General features: G+C 37.8%; 1 long non-coding RNA gene across 1 annotated transcript in view; it reads right to left on the bottom strand.

The window, feature by feature from the left end:
• Nucleotides 1-2410: 2410 nt before the first annotated feature.
• The window catches only part of LOC140685717 (uncharacterized), a 139278-nt gene continuing 128696 nt past the window's right edge, over nt 2411-12992 (bottom strand). Inside the window, exon 3 of the long non-coding RNA XR_012059073.1 lies at nt 2411-2467. This is a non-coding gene — a long non-coding RNA (uncharacterized lncRNA). The remainder of the gene's footprint in view (nt 2468-12992) is intronic.

Here is a 12992-nt window from a genome sequence, read left to right as displayed (position 1 = left end):
TACTGTTTGTTCCCTGAACTTGGCTTCTTTTCTCCTGCCTCCCTGTACTTCACAAGTGGTCCTCTGTCCTCCCATTGGCCCACCCAATGTGCCCTTCAGGTCTCAGGTGAAGCACGTTCTCCTCTACGACGTCCTTCCTGATGCAGAGCCAGGACCCTCTCTTCCATCATTTCATCATACCCTTCTGTTCAGCACTTCACATTGCTAAAAACAGAAACTCACTTGGGCTGCAAATCAATGGGCATCTGTTGTAAGACAGGAGTATAAACAAGGAAGAGAGGTCCCAGAGGAATGCCAGAACCCCCACCCACCCAGGCCTCAGGAAGAATGTTCAGTGAACCAAGAGTTCAGAGAGAGAACAGCATGGAGGACCCAGGGCAGTTCTCATGACTTGCATCAGAAGCAAGAATATGTTAAGCCCTTGACTCATGCCCTGTCATTATTATACCAGAGTCTTCCAACTTCTGTTCCCATTATCGACTGCATGACTTTTTCTATATACTGAGTTCAAACCATTTGGAAGAGAAGATTGTACCAATGCAATAAGGGACCATGATCTCTACTGAAGCATTCTTTCCTACCCTTTTCCCCACAGGGCACTGACTGTGCTGTGTGGGGCTGGGTTGAGTCATCTGTGGCCAGAGTAGCAAGCCCATTGGGCAGAAGCATGGTAATCCATGATGAAGGAATCGCAGAAAGGGGCTATGGGTGGCAGCATTCTGAAACTTGGAATGTCCAGTACTTGTATATAACATAAAATAAACTTCTCTGCACTTGCTTGCCTGGTTGTACAATTATCTTCCAAAAAACTGTGAACTCCTTGTGAAAACCTTTATACCCTGAGCTCCAGATCGTCTGTAAGTTTCCACTTTAGGAATATAGCAGGTACACAATAAATATTTGCTAATAAATGAATCAATTAAGGATGCACATGCAAAAGTTCATTATTATGAAAATTGTTCTAAGTATCTTATTTTTACACCCCATTTAGCTGAAGCACATTATCCAAATCTGCATTGTAAGTCTCCTGGAAAACCACTGAGTGAAAACAACCTCAAAGCACACAAAGAACTCACACCAGAAACAGCAGTTCTGGTGTGCCTAGAAGACCATGGAAGTATAGAACATCCAGACTGGAAGTGCTCTGAGAACCATGGTCTTGATCCTCCATCCATCAGGACACACAACCTGGTACTATTTACGTGAGTAGCACACTGCTCCAAAGGTAAAGGGGACCACAAGCCATGTTCAGTGTTATGCAAAATTCAAGTCCACTTCTTTGTTTCCCACAGATTCATTTCTCAGTTGAGACACTTGATAATATGTTGAGATTAGGAAACCTGAGGCTTTAGAAGATACGTTGGTTGTTCAAGGTCACACAGCTCCTTAATGGCAAAGCCAGATTCCAGGCTTCCTCATCAGTCCGATGTTCTTTTCTGGTTCTCTGTTTAGCATAACTCAGTCCCAAAGGCCCAAAATAAGTTTTAACCTAATACTTTCATCTAAATGTTTGCTTTAACCATTTGCCACCAGAGGCAAGACAAACCTATCTACATAATAGAGAACTCAGCAAATTGTATTTAAGGGAAAACACCCATTTGCAAATAATGTAGAGGCAAGGCTAAGAGCAGGGACCCAGGAAGAACTACAATTCTAAGAAATTCTTCTGTAATTCAGTGAGTTGATCATTCAATAAATTGACTTTTGGCATACTGACCTACAACCAGTGCCTAAACATACATGTAAGCCATTAAATTCTCTGTTCACATAAAATTGTGCATGATATAAAGTACAATAATTATTCTTTCTCAACTTAGTTATGTTTGATTGCTTTACAATTTAAAAAATACCAGATACCCAATTAATTTAAGTCCATTGTTTTCCAGGCTTTTAAGTTACAAATCAGCAAATTTCTGCTATACATACACTTATCATACCTGTGGTAATTGAGAGCAGAACCTAGTGGCTTACTAATAGCAAGCACATGAAGGGGAATATGAAATGTTGATTGCACTCATGGATCAAAACAAGAACCTGTGGCATGTGAAGTGTTTGGAATTTAAACTAAGAGCTGAAGAAGATCAACAACAAAAGAAAATTTAACTTAATTACTATGGATTATATGTTAGCAGAATCCAGAGTAAGAGAACAAGAAAATGAAACTAAGAAATAAAAATGATCAAAACATTGGCCTACACTCCAATAAAAATGTATACTGCATTTTTTCACTCACTTATCTTACAGTTACTACTTTCTTAAATCACCAAGCTAAAAGCCAAATTTATACTACTTTTTTACTAGATGAGTACATGTGAAATATAAATATACATTAATGCAAAGAAAATCATTAAATCAAGAAAAAGAAAAGAAAGAAGGTAAACCCAGCTTCTCTTTCATTCACTCTTTCTTACCACTTTTTGGGAAATCCAGTTCCATCCAAATCTCCTGTGTTTCTCCAGGACAGTACCTGCAGCAGAGAGCAGAGGACTCAGTAAACAACCGGGGCATTCTGACTATTTCTGCTTCATTCTTTCACATCAGGTTATCACTCTCAAAACTCTTTGCCTTTTGGTTGGCTGTTATCTTCTTTCTTTTCTAGAAAAGTCATTTCTAAGAACCAGCTCCTGTTTTTCTGCTTTCCAACCTACTGACTTATTTAGGTCTCATGAGAATCCAGAGGAACTCCTTCACACCAGGAAACACTAGGACACTAGACCTCATCCACACTCCTCCCCAGGCTGAAGACGGTATTTTCTTGAATTTATCCTAAGACTGTCACACACCTTCCGAACCATGCATCTGACTTTCCAGAGGGAACCACTTACCCTCTGCCTTCCAAGAGGAAATGATCCACAAAGCATGCCTACTGGTACTAGGGCTTCCAGATAAAATACAGGTATCCATTTATCTGAATTGCAGATAAGCAGTGAATACTTTTTAATATAGGTATGTTCCATGCAATATTTGGAACTTACCTGTAATTCACATTTAACTGGGAAACCTGTATGTTTATTTGGTAACTCTCATCATCATAACAATCGTAATCGTAGCCCTCTCTCCTTTTGAAGGATCCTATTTCATTTTCTCTTCTAGGTTTTTTTTCACCCTTGAGTAACAGTTCATCCCTAGGCTACATAATTATTTTATATTTCTTTTGAGGGATTTCCTATGCCAGATACAAATGTGTATGCGTGAGTACAATGTGCATGTATATGTAGTCAGGAAAAGGTTGACGCTGATAACCACAATAACATAGGGCTAAAGTACAAGGATACTGCCAAGCCTCCCTCAAGGACTTGCTGATAATTTTTCATGTCATCCAACAGAAATTTGCCCAAAACAGTCCTTTATTCTCTAATTTATGTGAACACAGCTCTTAAGAAGATGGTTCTGGGGAGAAGACCTTTGTTGGTAAGGCTTACCGTGCAATGTGAATTGGTAGTCAGTTTCAAACATAAGTTGTCAACCAGTAAATAAAAATTGCCCAGATTTAGACTTGGCATAGTAAAGTCCCAAACTAAATACTCTGCTGTAAACATCTCACCTGTCTAAAACTGTACACATTTTGTCAGTACTCTAAGTGCAGGAAAGAAGAGAAGCCAATAATTTCTGTCTCTCTCAATCATCTTTATTTTCCCTTATACTTTCTATTTGCATTGAAGCTAAAGAACAGAGAAGAGCCAGAAAGAAAATGCTATGTCATGTACATACATACACACTTTTCAACTTTTAAGAAAAAAAAAACCATATATATATATGTATAGGAAAGTACACATTGAAATGCCAGTTCATCCAAAATAATCAGGAAATCATGGATTCTCTTGGCGAATGTATGGACGAGAATGATTTCCTTAAAAACCAATTCTATTTCTCATTTATCCTGAAGACACACCCAGAATGCCAGAAGCCAAAGTGGCCTAGAAATAATGCCTGCTTTTCCTTTCTTCTAAAGACCCAAGACACTCCAAGGTTGATGACTCCTGCGATGGGAGCTGCTTCCATTCTAGGTTGCCTATGGCCAGACTGTAGGGAAGTTATTCAGGGAAAGAAGGAAAAGTGACTCTTTCCTATTTTCTCCTAAAGAGGACAAAAATACCTAAGCACCCAGTGTGTAGAGGACACATCTGCAATATGTCCCAGAGAGTGATGTTCTTTAAGGCTCTGAGATGTGCATTTTATAAGATTTAATCTAATTCTTATGTGAGTAGTGACTTAAGAGAATATATGCAGAGATAATAAATATCAGGCCTCAAACTGAAGCATCTGACAAATAATCAACACTTTTACAAGCAACTTAATTTTCATTCAAGCTGTCATCTCCATGAGTCTGTGGGAAATTTATGGCCCATGCCAAAATTAAGAGGTGCTACAGACAGCACCAAGGGGTTGGGAAGCCATGGTTAACTATAGTTAACCGTTAAGCAAATTAGTGGGTCTGCTGCACACAAATTATCACAGAAATATCTAGTGACCCTCTCAGCTGGCCTCTTCATATCCAACAACCCTCTGATGATTTCTATCAGGTTTGGAAAATTTTCGCAAGGTTGCCTACAGTCCTGCCAACCTAGATGCCCCTCAAAGCCTCTGCTCCCTAAGATCTAGCCAATATGCTGCCAAAAATCTGGGCAGGTCTACTGTGTTCTCGGGGCCATAAACCTCCCCCTTTCTCCTTCTCTAAAGAAATACAAATGGTATAGAAGAGGAAGTTCCTTCCCATCTCCTAATTCTTTAAGATAATTATTTCATAGCCAGTAATTACCATGCATTAAGCCCTTAAGACTTGCAGATTATTTACATTGTTTGTTCTACCACAAGCTTCCCTGAGGTTAGGCATTACACAACCACTATCCACAGGCAGGAGGAGGTCATGGGATGAAGGGGAACAATGCAGAGAGGAAAAAAACTCAGGTGTTTTGATATCTCAAAATACCATAGAACCAGATATCTAAGTGTAAGCTCAACTAGGAATCTCTAGCTTTAAAAGAGAGAAAAATGAGCCACGATTGTTCTAAAATCAAAGCTCTCATTTCCATGTCTTTTTAAAATGTTTGACCTCAAAACACTTCACTGCAGAGAATATTTTTGAAGAGTCAGTGGCTGACCAAAAGGTAATTTTCAGGAGTACACAAAAATAGGATGTCCATGTTGGTTTCATAAGGTGATGATATCAACATGTAAAAGATAAATATATCAAAATACAGTGTGACATAATCCACCGACATTAAATGCAGAACTGGCATCTTTTTTTCTATTAAGGATGGAAATAGTAGTCAATATGAAAGGAGCATATCACTCTTCACATTCTGGCAGATTTACAAACCAATAAACATCACATCAAAGCTCTTTTTAGCACACACACACTGGCGAATTTTTATTCTAAGAGAATTCTCTTTTGGTTCTAATATAAAAATTGCCCAAGCAAATCAAGTTGGGCAGGATGAAGCTGCAGATTTTTGAAGTGTGAGGTGTTTTACACTTACATGAAAATAGAGAAGTGGACCCCACTTGATGAGGAGCTTTAGTTTGGCTTCCCACCATAGAATAGTCTTCCAAAGAGCAGTTCCAGGGAATGCATTTGCAAAGGGAAGAATGTGACTGAATAGGACTGGGTAGTCTTGTTCTAGATGTGCAAGTGGTCAGCAGGGACACAGAAGGCTTCCAGCTGGCCCCGATGGATGACCTGGTGTGATATACCAATCCAATGACCAGATTCTACGACCACCTAGTGAATGGAACGTTTCAAAGGCAAACTCCCTGGACGTGCTTTGCTGAAAATATGAATGGCTTGTTTTTGCCTAAGCTTCAGACATGCCAGATACAAAATGATGAGATCAAAGTCCACACGAGAAGAGAAAAAAGAAAACTGAAAAAGAAGAAACTCACAAGAATGAAGAATGGGAAAAAAAATTTCAAAAGAGATTTTACAAACCTCTATTAGGTTGAAGAGTGAGCCTGAAAGATGTAGGGAAGAGCTATTTAGCAAGAACTTTTTAAATCCCAACTAGGGCATGAGCTTAGAGTTCTGTGGTAAAGAACAATGCAGCAGAATGCTCAAAATGACCTCACGGGCCTCTCAGATTTCTCCATGATGCAAAAGTCATGTGTGTCTGGCGTGTGTCCACTGAGGCTGGAGCACGTGTGATGGGACAACCTGGCATGGCACTGCCTGGTGCCACGTGTGAGGAAGGCAGAGCATGTTTGAAGATAATGAACTTCTATTTTTAAAATGTGAGATTTACTGTGACTCTTAATCCTCCTTTGGAAGTCTACTTCTTTATTTCTTTATTCTTACCAGCATGTTTAAGTTTTGGTATATTTTTAAAAAAATGACATTATTCCAAGCAAATAAAGAGAGAGACAGAAAAGACTGAGTCACAAGAGTTTCTGTTTGTTTGCTGAAGCATCTGGAGAGGAGAACAGGGACACAGTGATTCACGTAGGCAAATCTTATCTGATTAACATAAAAGAGGAGTTTTCCCCAAAATATTATCAAGATGCCTTTTGTACTCAATGCGTCCATAAGAAAATACGACATTTCCTTAGTGGCCTGCAGATTAAGTCATACTCTCCTTGGTCACAGGAAAGTAGGACCAACTAGGTGCTGTTCCCTGCCTTTCTGTGTAACCCCCTTTATACCTAGAGCAGCACTCCAACCACTCCTCCCGTATCCAGTTTTATCTCTCTCCAAACTTTTCTTCACATTGCAACCAGAGTGCTCTTTCAAAAATGCAAACCTAATAAACACTAAAAACATAATCATGAAAGAAAAAATTGATAAGATGGACTTAATTAAAATTTAAAACTTCTGTTCTGCAAAAGACACTGCCAAAAAAAAAAAAAGAAAAAGAAAAGAAAACAAGACACAGACTGGGAGAAAATATTTTGCAAAAGACACATCTTATAAAAGACTCTTATCCCAAATAACTCATAAAAATTCAAAAGGAACTCTTAAAATTCAACAGTAATGAAACAAAGAACCTGACTTAAATATGGGCCAAAAACCTGAACAGACACTTCACCAAAGAAGATATACAGATGACAGATAAGCATATAAAAAGGTGCTCCGCATCACCTGTCATCAGGGAAACGCAAATTAAAACAACAATGAGATACCACCACACAACTAAGAGAACGATCAAAATCCAAAACACTAACACCAAATGCTGGAGAAGACAGGAGGCAACAGGAACTCTCACTCACTGCTGGTGGGAATGAGAAACAGTACAAATACTCTGGAAATTAGTTTGGCAGTGTCTTATGAAACTAAACACACTGTAACTACACAATCCAGCTCCCTGGTATTTATCCAAAGTAGCTGAAAATATATTCACACAAAAACCTACACATGGATGTTCGTAGCAGCTTTATTCATAACTGTCAAAATTTGGAGGCAGTCAAGATGTCCTTCAGTAGGTGAATGGATAAATAAACTGTGGTACATCCAGACGAGGGAATATTATTCAGCGTTAAAAAGAAATAAGCTATCAAGCCATGAAAAAACACAGAGATACTTTAAATGTACACTACTGAGTGGAAGAGGCCAATCTGAAAAGGCTGCATATTGTATGATTACAACTATATGACATTCTGGAAAAGGCAAAACTACAGAGACAGTAAAAAATATCAGTGGTCGTCAGGGGGTGGGGATGGGGGGAAAAGAACACAAAGAACATAGAGAATTTTAGGGTAGTGGAAATACTCTGTATGATACTATAATGATGGATACATATCATTATACATTTGCCCAAACCCATACAGCATACAACATCAAGAGTGAATCTTAATGTAAACTACGGACTTAGGGTGATTATAATGTGTCAATGTAGGTTCACCAATTATAACAAATGTACTACTCTGGTAGGGGATGTTGAGAGTAGGGGAGGCTATGCACGTGTGGGTCAGTGCATACATGGGAAATCCCTGTATCTTCTGCTGAATTTTGCTAAAACTTCTCTAAAAGAATAACGCTTTAACAACAACCACAGCAACAAAATGAAAGCCTAATCAGAAACCCACTGCTAACTTAAGAAAATGCCCTTTCCATGGCTCTTAGTATGAAATCCATTATACAAAACATGATTCATGCCTAAGCCTTACCTCCTCAGCCTCACACTGCCCTTTTCTGCCCATTGTGACTCAAACTCACCTTTTTGTCCCTTAGATTTCATCATAAATACGTACTTGTCCAAGAATGTATTATTTTAAAATATGTGTTTATCACTAGTCTTGATATCCATGACAATAAAGATTTCATATTCCTATATATTAAGCTACTTGGAAGCACAACAAAAATTTGATCCTAGGCTTCTTGCCTTCAACACCATTGTACTTTTTTTAATTGAGTTACAGTCAGTTTACAACTTTGTGTTAATTTTCTGGTGTGCAGCACAATAATTCATTGTGTGTGTGTGTGTGTATCATATAAGTCTATTTTTAGTTTTTTAAGGAATCTCCATACTGTTTTCCATATTAGCTGCATCAATTTACATTCCTACCAACAGTGCAGGAGGGTTCTCTTTTCTTTACACCCTCTCTAGCATTTATTGTTTGTGGACTTTTTAATGATGGCTGTTCTGACTGGTGTGAGGTGATACTTCACTGTAGTTTTGATTTTCACTTCTTGGATAATTAACGATATTGAGCATTTTTTCATGTGCCTATTGGCCATTTGTATGTCATCACTGGAGAAATACCTGCTTAGGTCTTCTGCCCATTTTTGGATTGGGTTGTTTGTTTATTTGTTATTAAGTTGTACGAGCTGTTTTATGTTCTGGAAATTAAGCCGTTGTCATTCTCATCATTTGCAAATATTTTCTCCCATTCTGTAGGTTGTCTTTCATTTTGTTTATAGTTTCTTTTGTTGTGCAAAAGCTTATCAGTTTAATTAGCTCCCATTTGTTTATTTTTGCTTTTATTTTATTGCTTTGATAGACTGCCCCAGGAGAACATTGCTAAGACTTACATCAGAGAATGTTTTGCCTATGTTTTCTTCTAGGAGGTTTATAGTGTCTTGCCTTTTTTTTTAATTTTGTTTTTTATTGAAGTGCAGTTGATTTATAATGTTAGTTTCAAGTGTACAGCAAAGTGATTCAGTTATACATACACATACATATACACTTTTTCAGCTTCTTTTCCATTATATGTTATTACAAGAAATTAAATATAGTGCCTTGTTTTATATTTAAGTCTTTAAGCCATTTTGAGCTTATTTTTGTGTATGGTCAACACTACTGCACTTTTCACTCCACCCCATCTCCTCAAGGTCCTCTATTTCAATTCTGAAACCTTACGTGACTCTCAAGACATCCTATCCAGATGAATTTCCTAGGTTCCCAGCCATCTGTTCTAGTTACCCTGGTCTGCTCACTTTTTCACAAAGCGGGCTCTTCCTCACCTCCCTATCAGTGCCCAGGATCTTCCCATATCTTAGAACATTATGGATTATTCAAGGTTACCTGGACACCTCACTTCGCTTCCAAGCCTTCACTGTACTCTTCTCTGAATTTTTATAGCATATTTGCTTAATTTGACACAGAATTTCACCATAGTTTGCATAAATACTTATTATTTTAACATCTCATCTCTATTGGAAGCTATTTAGAGACAGAGTCCAAGAAGTCTCGTGCTTCTGTACACCCCACAGCTCCCAACACAGAGCTGAGTAGTACATGACTGGCTGATTTCATAAGAAATCTTTCCAAAGGTGACCCAGCTCTTATCCCGTCACAGCCTAAGGAGCAAAGCTTCCTAAATCTCAGGCAAATCTTCCTTCCCCCAAAATAGATTTGTCTTTCCATACTACACTGTCCATGTGACTCCCCCCTGAGTTCAAAAGCTAAGACACAACTCAGCATGCTGGGCTTTCAGGGATTTCCTTTGAGCAAAAACATTCAGGATTTTGAGCTCCACGGTATATCTTGCCTAGAGCTCAAATATTAGAAAAAAAAGAGAAGAAACAACATTGTTAAGGAATCTGACAAAATTTTACATATGCCAGCTGTGAAAACAGTACATGCCACCTTCTAAAGGACATATATCTGCGTACATTACTTGGAATGATGCTGGATCATTTGATAATATAATTTCACAATTGGTTCAAATATATCTGAAGTATGTGTTCTACAGATTTCTAAAAATATAAATTCAAGTTCCCCTAGTTCTCATCAACAATGATAATGTAGTTTCCAAATGATTATCTCCATGAGAATTATTCTTATTGAGAAGTATTTTACATTTTTCCCAATAATAAATGGATTGACAGTTCAAAACTTCAGGTGTCTGGCTGCCATTATTTGGGCTTTGAGGATCATTATACTAAAGAAGATTCATGTTACTGTCATCTATTTGAGTGGCATATATATACATATAAAATAACCAAGTATTAATCCGCAAAGGATTGATTATCCAAGAAATTTCCTGGATAAGAACAATACCATCATGAAAAGCAACAACAGCAGCATTCATCATTTATTGAGCATCTCAATGTTCTGATGTTTTAAGTAATGTCTTTTTAATCCTCACAGATATGCAAAAACATATAGATATTATTCTTCCCATTTTGTTGTTATGAAAATAGATTTAAAGAGTTCAAACAGGGGAAAAAGCTGTCAGAACTTGAATACTCAAAAACTGGTATTCATTCTACGACAGAAAGCATGCAATTGATAGCTCCTGAAAGTTCAGAGAGCTTTTAAAGGCCAAACGATATACTGAGCGTTTTACTTTCAATTATCAAACTTCAACATGATGCAGAACATGGCACAATATATGCTGCAACTACACGAAGGCTCCTGAAAGTTGAAGTTGCTTTACTGTAAGAAGTCTTTTTATCATTTAATCACAATAATAATTGACATATTTTTATACCAACTGAAATAATCTACGCAGAGGTGACTTAGAATATATTTAGCATAGCAATCTGCTTTTTTCTTTTTTAACTTTTACTTGTTATTAATCTGTTATAGCTGGTCTTCCTGGTGGGAAGAACATACATGTCCACCCTATTGAGAGTAGCCATGTCACTTCCTACAGCAATGAAATGAAGAGACTTGTAACTGGTCACTTTTGGCTGGAAAGCTTGAGAATCAACATATGCTTTGGCATTCTTATTTTCCCCCTTAGCCATTGAAACCACCAATGTTCTAGACTGAAGCTCCTCCATCAGCCTGGGTCTTGGATTAGAGCCATGGCCAACCTTCAATGGACATGCAGCATGAGTAACATATAAATCTTTGTAGTGGTAAGTCACTGAGCTATTGTGACTGTTTGTTGTCAGAGTATAACCTAGCCCATTTTAACAGATACATTTGTTAATTACTCTTTCTACCAATTCCGATTCTATGTGATCTCTGTTACAATAAGGTTGCATAGTAATCATCCCCACAACCCAGTGCCTTATAACAAGCTCTCATTTCTCACTCATGTGTCTGAAGGTTGGCTGTAGCTCTCTGTTCTTAGCTGGGATATTCTCGACCCACAATATTGTGGGTTGGGTTCCAAGATCATTCTTACATGTCTCATTCTTAGATCAGTACCTACCTGAGACACTTTCTTCTCATAGCAAATGGTAGAAATATAAGAAGCTATCAAAACAATACAAGTAAATTTAAATCCTCTGCTTGTACTACACTACTAAAAAGCATATTCTGTGGCTAAGCCCAAAGTCAATGACTTCTTCACAGGGAGGTACTGCAAGGTAGCATAGTACAGAGAAAAAGTGAAAATTGAGAACAATTATCCAATATACTGCAGCCATCCACTTGGTCAAAAATATTCACTCTCTCATACGGGAAAAACTCACCCCTCCAAGACATCCCAAAAAGGATTGGTAACAATATTAGGCATGAAATCCCAGACCTTGTGATCCATATTGGATCCACACATAAGTTGCTCTTGATCTAAAGAACTATAACACTATAAACATAAGTTATCTGCCCCACCTTTCATGCACCCAATGTAAATGATGGGATAGAGATAGGATAACTGTAGCAAGCACCACCGTTTCAAAAGGGGAAGAACAGAAGGCAAATAGCAGTTATTGGTCTATTGCTATTCTAACCACTGTGGACTGGTCACCCTATCCTGGGATAGAAAATGTCTCTTGACCAAGCCCAAGTCTTGTTTCTTAGGAGAAACTTCCCAGTCCACTGTTTTCCATGGCTACTGGCTCCATTCCCTGATGTCCTTCCTCTTCCTTGGCCATATCTAAAGAGGGCACTGGAGAATATGCCACCTATGGCTGATAAGTCTCTTTTCTCTGCTTTCTTCCTGGATGTATAAAGCTAGAGGATCCAAAAGTCTTTTAAGTCTTGAACTGTCCCCTCTCTCTTCTAATATATGTTGGTGATACTTGGTAGCTCTCTTAAAAACTGTTTTGGTCTCTCGATCTTTACCTATCAGAATGCACTTAACTCCATCTGGCAAAAGCCACACTACAATTCTTTTTGAGATATGACTCTTTCTCTAGACTTCACAAAGACAGTGGTTATGATTTTGCTTGAGGAGAGTGGTGTAATGAGAGGGAAGAAAACAGCTGAAGGACTTGAAGGAAGCATACAAGGTTTAAGTCAGATGAATCAAATAACATGATCTCTCTTTTTTTAAATGTAATCTGAATACTCACCTTTTAGTGGGAGAATGTAATCTTTTAATGTGATTATAACTATAATGTGATTATGACTATATATTTTAATATATTTGGTCTTGTTCCTTCTATCTTATCTTTCTTTTTTTTAAAGTAAACCATGCCTCTGGTTGCCTTTAATGTATCTTTCTTGCTGTTGTTGGGTTGATTAAATTTTCTCATTTCATTCTTTTCCTTTGGTGATTTGAGTGATATGCATATTCTGCTCAGTCTTCCAATATTTCTCCTCACGTTTGTAACATGAATGTTCAAACATTCTAGCAATGTATAGCTCCAAAAACAGTACCTGAAAAATAGTATGTGCCAAATAAATCCTTTTTTAAGTAAGTATGACTATAGTTTTAACATT

Source organism: Vicugna pacos, chromosome 2 (assembly GCF_048564905.1).
Source record: "Vicugna pacos chromosome 2, VicPac4, whole genome shotgun sequence".
Lineage (NCBI taxonomy): Eukaryota > Metazoa > Chordata > Mammalia > Artiodactyla > Camelidae > Vicugna > Vicugna pacos.
Note: the sequence above shows the minus strand (reverse complement) of the source record. Positions and strands in the feature narration are given on the sequence as shown.